This window comes from Marmota marmota, unplaced genomic scaffold (assembly GCF_001458135.2).
Source record: "Marmota marmota marmota unplaced genomic scaffold, marMar, whole genome shotgun sequence".
NCBI lineage: Eukaryota > Metazoa > Chordata > Mammalia > Rodentia > Sciuridae > Marmota > Marmota marmota.
Window position 1 is genome coordinate 830825 of NW_025999895.1, and position 6540 is coordinate 837364.

The 6540-nt window shown below is 56.0% G+C and overlaps 1 long non-coding RNA gene across 1 annotated transcript; it reads right to left on the reverse strand.

The window, feature by feature from the left end:
- Window positions 1-2441: 2441 nt before the first annotated feature.
- Window positions 2442-5476, reverse strand: LOC125614395. The gene is made up of 2 exons (XR_007344999.1): window positions 3414-5476; window positions 2442-2799 (listed from the first exon to the last, which is right to left on the reverse strand). It is a non-coding gene; the product is annotated as an uncharacterized LOC125614395 (long non-coding RNA).
- Window positions 5477-6540: the final 1064 nt, after the last annotated feature.

The window sequence follows — 6540 nt, forward strand, 5'->3', positions numbered from 1 at the left end:
GATATTTACACCTTGCGATTGGTTCCTGGGACCCAGCCCCTGTGCGTTGCAGCAGCTGTGTGAAAGGCAGGGAGCCACACCATGTGGCAGGTCAGAGTTGGGGAGCAGAGCAAGGCACACCCAGGACATCTGGGTCAAGGGTTACCAGCCTCAGGAGCCAGGAGCAATGGCACACACCAGTAATCCCAGTGGCTCAGGAGGCTGAGGCAGGAGGATGGTGAATTCAAAGCCAGCCTCGGCAACTTAGTGAAGGCTTCAGCAACTCAGCGAGACCCTGTTACTAAATAAAGTATATTTCTAAGGGGGGAGGGAGGGGCTACTGGGGGTGTGGCTCAGTGCTTAAGCGCCCCTGGGTTCAATCCCCAATACCAAAAGAAAAAAAATTGCCAGCAAGCCTGAGAGGAGAACAGTAAGTTCTGAAGTCGCCCGGACAGCGGTTCCACAAGAGGGCGGCCCCTGTGTCCCACGTACATCTGCTTTGGCTGCTGGAGTGGAGGTGTGGCCAGCTGGCACTTGCTTCCCGACATGGGATTGGGTGGCCCCTTCTTCCACCCTCACATGAGGATCTCCACCCACAGCCTCCCCACAGCCGCGTCCTTGGGCTAGGGACGTGTTCAGGCCACCAGAACAGCGACTGCCAGGTGCGGGCCACTGTCCCGCACGCACACATGGACTCCCTGCATCTTTACAGCCAGGTGTTCTCCACTGTGAGTTCAGCTAGAGCCGAGGGCCTGTGGCCCAGCCAGTTCAGGCTGCTGTGACCTGCAGCAGCGTGCAGCTGCTGGCGGGGAGGGGACCTGTCCATGGAGGGCTCCCTGGAGGTGGGGCTCTGCAGGTCTGACCGGGGCTGGAGCCCAGAGGTGTGTGACTGCTGAGCTACCGGCCCTTTCTACTTTTTATTTTAGGATGGGGTTTTGCTAAGTTGCTTGGGGCCTCCTTAAGTTGATGAGGCTGGCCTCGAACTCTTGAACATCCTGCCCCAGCCTCTCAGCCAGCACACCTGGCTTTTCTCCTTTTCTGATCCACGTTGAGGCTGCTCCTGAGGTCTTGTAGCCTCTCTTCTGAGTGACTAGGCCCACCAGAGTTATGGTCAGACTTTTCTAACTGGTAATTTTGTACTTTAGTCCAAAAAGTTGTTCCCAGGCAAAGCCAGTCCTGCAACTCACAATTTGGGAGAAGACTGCCCACCCCAGACTCGGGCCCTCCCATGTGGATCGCTCAGACTGAAGAGCACCCACTGCTGGGAGGAGTGGAAGAGTCCGGAGGTGACCCACAGCTCAGGAGCAGGAGTGGGACCTAGAGATGGCAGCTGGGGCCCCAGGAGTGGCACAGCATGAGAGGCCAGGGCCCAGACAGGGTGACACCCTAGGCAGCCGTCACACAAGTCACACGGGCTAGGGTGTCTGGCAGGTTACAGGAAGTGGCCATGCCTTGTCAGTGCCTCCCCACCTGTCCAGCCTGGAGTGGTAAGCCCCGAGACCCTGCGGCCCCTCGCACCTTCAGCTCTTGCCAGGGAGGCCCAGGAGAGGAGCAGCCAGGCCAGACCTCCGTCCAGGGCAGCCCACAGCCCAGAAGCCCCTGCGCGGCCCCAGCAGAGCAGTCGGCAGCTCCCGTGCCCTCCAAAGGGAGCTGTGTCCCCCCCAGATGGCTGCTGCACCTGCCTTCCAGAGAGAAGGAGACCACCAGGGTGTGCAGCTTAGTCCACCTCTGAAAGAGGAAGTGGGTGAAGCACTTGCTCTCTTTGGTTTCTTGTATAATTCACAAACTGCCTACAGTGGACATGTAGTAGATATATAGAAAACGTTATTGACTAACATTAAAAATTGTTGGGCTGGGGACGTAGCTCAGTAGCAGCTGGTGCATGAGTCCCTGGGCTCCAGCACCTGTGTACTTGGTCATTTTCTGGACAAGCCTCTACTAAGCTTCAGTACCCCCCATGTGACTGCCCACCAGGCACCTGAGGACCAGTGCCCATAGGTTGGACCTGGCCAGCAAGCTGGGGAGGGCTCCAGGGCCGGATGGGAAGAACTGATGCAAACAGTTGGCGCCCACTACTTGCAGATTACTTGCAAATTCACCCCTCGCTAAATTTTATGTGTAACCCCAAACCAATATTTGCTTAGAAGAGATTATTCACAGATGCACAGAGTGGGGGCAATTTGAGTGGCTGCCTTGGCAATTTAGGGAGCTCTGTCTCAAAATGAGAAAAGGGCTGGGTTCAATCCCAGCACTGAAAAAGTAAAACTCAGTGGCTGATGGACCACTTCCCGGCTAAGGCCAGGCTCAGGGACCTGCCCTCTGGCTCTGCTCTGATGCGGAGACATGGGTGCTCTACTGCGGTTCTGCTCAGGCCGCTGGACCTGCTGGAGCCCCAACTCTGGCACCCAGAGGTGGGCAGCCTCAGACAAGTCACTTACAACATTTTACTTTCTCTCAAAAAATAGACTCTGCAGAAGGCGTCGCCCCTAAGCTGCAGGAGAGGTCTGTTTCCTGGCAGCCACGGCTGAGCATTAGTTTATTCCGTGGTTGCACAACTCTGTGAGTGTGATGAAAACCATCGAATTATACATAAGGGACTGCCCAAAGCCTCCCAAGATGGGCTGGTTGAGAGGCCCAAGCAGCACTGGGCACCGGGGATCTGTCCACAGCACGCTTGGGGGCAACTTGGTGCTGCAGCTCATCCTGGGGACAGCAGCAGAGGGGTCCTCCACCTGCGTCTGCAGCCAAGGGCCAGGGGGTGGAGTTCAGAGCCCGACGTCAGACGCCTTGTTTATCAGGTCTGGGAAGGTCCAAGCCTGGCTGGTCACACAAGATCAAGGTACAGTGTGATTTCTAGCCAAGATACAGAAAGGAAGGTGGTGGTGGTGGGGAGACCTTTGGTGTTACCTAAGAAGTTGGTGGGGGGGGGGGCACGCCTGTATTCCCAGCGCCTCCAGAGGGGGGCAGGAGGACCACGGTGTAGGCCAGCCTGGGCAACTTGGGGAACCTTATCACAAATGTAAGAAGGGCTGGGATGTGGAGCACTCCCGGGCTCACCCCAGGACGGGGGCAGGGAGTGAGTCAAGATAAAGGGTAAGATTGGAAGAGCACAGTATCTGAGCCCATAGTTTTATTATTTATTTTTGGTGCTATGGATTGAACCCAGGACCTTGCACATACTAGACAAGTTCTCTACCACTGAACAACATCCCCAGCCTTTATAATTCGATTTTATTAATAGACATTTCCACAAAGAGGTCTCCGGGACCAGATGGTCCAATTTACTAGACATTCAAGGGAAGGCTTCTATCAATATGAGACTCAGCAAATAGAGCACCTTTCCCAACTCCTACCGCAAGGCCAGCAGAACCTGTTTCCAGCTCAGACAAATACATTATGAAAACACTGACGCCGAAATGTGCATGGGTACTTACCAGCCAGGGGGGACACTGAGGTCACGAGGGTGGTGTTCCGGGGGTGGGGGCCTCCACTGCTCTCGGTGTGCTGAGGGGCAGGAATGGGGAGAGTGGCTGGTGCCCAGAAACCAGGGACGATCCTGGGCAGAGCAGCGTGCACACTGCTGGATCATTGCCAATAAATCTGCCCAGTGATAGAAAAAGTCTTTGGCATAGAAAGTGCTGGGAAACCGACATCCAAGTGGCAAAAATGAACCTTGACCCTTCTATCAGGCCCGACAACCACTGGCCCGGGTGATCCGCAGATTCAGGTCCAGCCTGGTCAAAACCCCATGACTTTTTTCTCTCAGAATCTTAGAATTTATTTGTAATCTCGTAGGGAATCTCAAGGGGCCCAAGTAGCCTAAACAGTCCTGGGGGGCGGGGAGAGGACGGAACGGCCTTGGCTGATACCACATACCAGAATTAAAACGCGAAAGACCAAGGTCCAAGCCAGAGCCAGGGCACCCCAAGTAGGGTGTGCCTAGTCAGTGCCCACAGCCCTGGGCTCCTTGCCTGCTTCGCGCGCACACAGACTTTGTGTACCAAAGAATGGCATCAAAAGTACAAGGGCGACCCAAAGAGAATCTGGAAGTGTTTACCAGTCACTGTGTGGTAGGGGGTTGCTATCAGGAAGAGAGAACCCCTGAGACTCAGCCAAGAAGCAGCCTGATTCACAAAGCAGGCGCAGGCCTGGAGAGACACCTCTCCAAAGGGGCACAGTGGCCGGCTAGAGAGGGGACACTCAGCAGCTGTAGCCGCAGGTGCCCCCCCTCACTGGGATGACTGCGCCAGGCTGCAGGGGAGAATTGGGGACCTCAGAGGCCTGGCGCACAGTTGGTAAGAATGTTAAATGAGCCCAGCACAGGGACACACCTGTCATCCCAGAGGCTCCCGGGGCCGAGGCAGGAGGTTGGAGAATGAAAGATGAAAAGGACTGAGGGCAGCTCAGAGGCAGAGCCCAGGGTCAGTCCCCAGTTCAAAAAAGGTGAGAAGAAAGGAAAGCAGGGCCACTGCTGTAGGGGACAGTCTGGCAGCTCCCCACGTGACCCAGCAGCTCCGATTGAAGATATATACCCCCAAAACTGAAATCAGGGTCCTGGGGGGGTGCTTGTACTCCATGCACACAGCAATGCTGTCTACCACAGCCGGCACAGAAGCAGCCCAAGTGTCCATCCACCAATGAATGGACAGGCCATCCACATCATGGAATACTATTCAGCTCTACAAAGGAAGTTCATCATGGTGGCACACCTGTAGTCCCAGCTAGGGAGGCTGAGACAGGAGGATCACTTGAGCCCAGGGTCTGGAGACCAGCCTGGGCAACAGAGAGAGACCCGTCTGGAACAGGAAGGAAGGTGGGAAGACAGGGAGGAAGAAAAGGAAAGGTTACGGAGAAGACATTCCTACCAGACAACCCTGGCGGGAAACGTGGAGAGAGCGTGGCTTGGGAGGGGGAAGAAAATCAGCCAAACCTGACCCTCTGCCAGGAGAAAGTCCTCCCCAGTAACGTGGCCCAGGGGACAGCAGGCCTTCTCCCTCCCAGGCTCCTTCCCAGCCCCGGTGGGTCCTGGAGGAGGGGGGCCCCAAGCTCGACCTCCCCCCTTGCCCATCAGTGCTGTGTGGAGGCCCAGTGGGGGGACTTCCAGAGGAAGAGGAGAGCGCTGGGCGGGGCTTGAGGCCTCACCCCAGGGTCTCAGCGGCTCCCTTCCCCTGACATTTTAACCTGCGCAACTAGGTCCCTCAGTGTCCCATCCGCGTGTCCGCCGTCTCGAAGGATCAGTTCACCCTCAGTGTAAACTATAAAACCCAGGCTCCTTCTGGAACCTGGGGCCATTTTTGTACCCAGAAATGAGCCCTCCAGTGCCCGACTGACTCCACGCGGAATACGGGACCCTTGCTGATGCGTCTGCCCAGTCATTTGTACTTTCATCATGGAGCTGAAACCGTGTAGTGGGAAGCTGGGTGAGGGCTGGGGGTGCAGCGGCCTGACCTGGCGACACCAGAGCTGGCTCTGATCCCCAACAGTGCAACAGAGGGAACGCTCACCACGCACCCCGGCACCCAGGCACCCCACACCCCGGCGCCCGGGCGCACACTTACACAGCTGAGCTGGGAAGGGGTCGGCTCTGTGGCTGGTCGGCTGGTTTTCAAGACAGGATTTTCCTAAATTGCTGAGGCTAGTCTGTGACCCACGCCCTCCGGCCTTGTCTCCAGGGTGCTGGGATGACAGATGTGCGTCCCTACCAGGCTGCGTACTATGTGCATCTTACTGCAATAAAACAGTCTGGGAATAGGTACCCAAATTAGGAAGAAGAAGGACTATCTCTATTTGCAATGATTTGATTTTATATACAGAAAATACTAAATCACCATAGAATAACGGTTACAGCTGATAAAAGAAGTAAGAAAACAGCATCTGGAACTGTGGGCAGATCAGTGGCAGAGCACTTCCCTGACACACTCGAGGCCCTGGGTTCATCCCCAGGACCAAAAAAGAATTCAGCAAAGTTGTGGAATGCAAGATCAACATGCAATAGTAATGAACAATTCAAAACCGAAGTCAAGACAATTATATTTTGAATTTAAAAGAACCAATTATATAGGAATAAATTGAACAACCAGACAAACGACTAATACCCTGAAAACTACAAAATGTTCCTGAAAGAAGTCAACACCTGGGAAGGGATCCTGTGCTCCTGGTCAGGACGGCAGAGGGCCTGGAGCGGCTGCTGCGTGTCCAGGCTGAGGTGTTGGAGCCTGAGGACCTCCCAGCTGGACACCGGCCACCCAGCCGGAGCAGTGTCTGTGCACAGGGTTCAGCTGAGGGGGGCAGGGCCTGGCTGTTTGGGCTTGTTGCACTCTGCTCTGGGGAGGGGACAGCAGCTGTCAAGGAGCAGCCCCAGTAGGAGGCACTGCCTGGGGAGTGGCCCTTGGGGTCTGGGAGGACCAAGATGCTTCTGGCCTGGGTGGGTTGGGGGGAGAGGGAGCAGGGTCTCTGCCCTTCCCAGGGACCTCAGGCTGGAGGGAAGGGCCAGTCCTCTCCCGGGGACTGAGGAGCTGGGGTGGGAGTCTGCAGGGAAGAGACCTCTCCGCCCACCCAGGA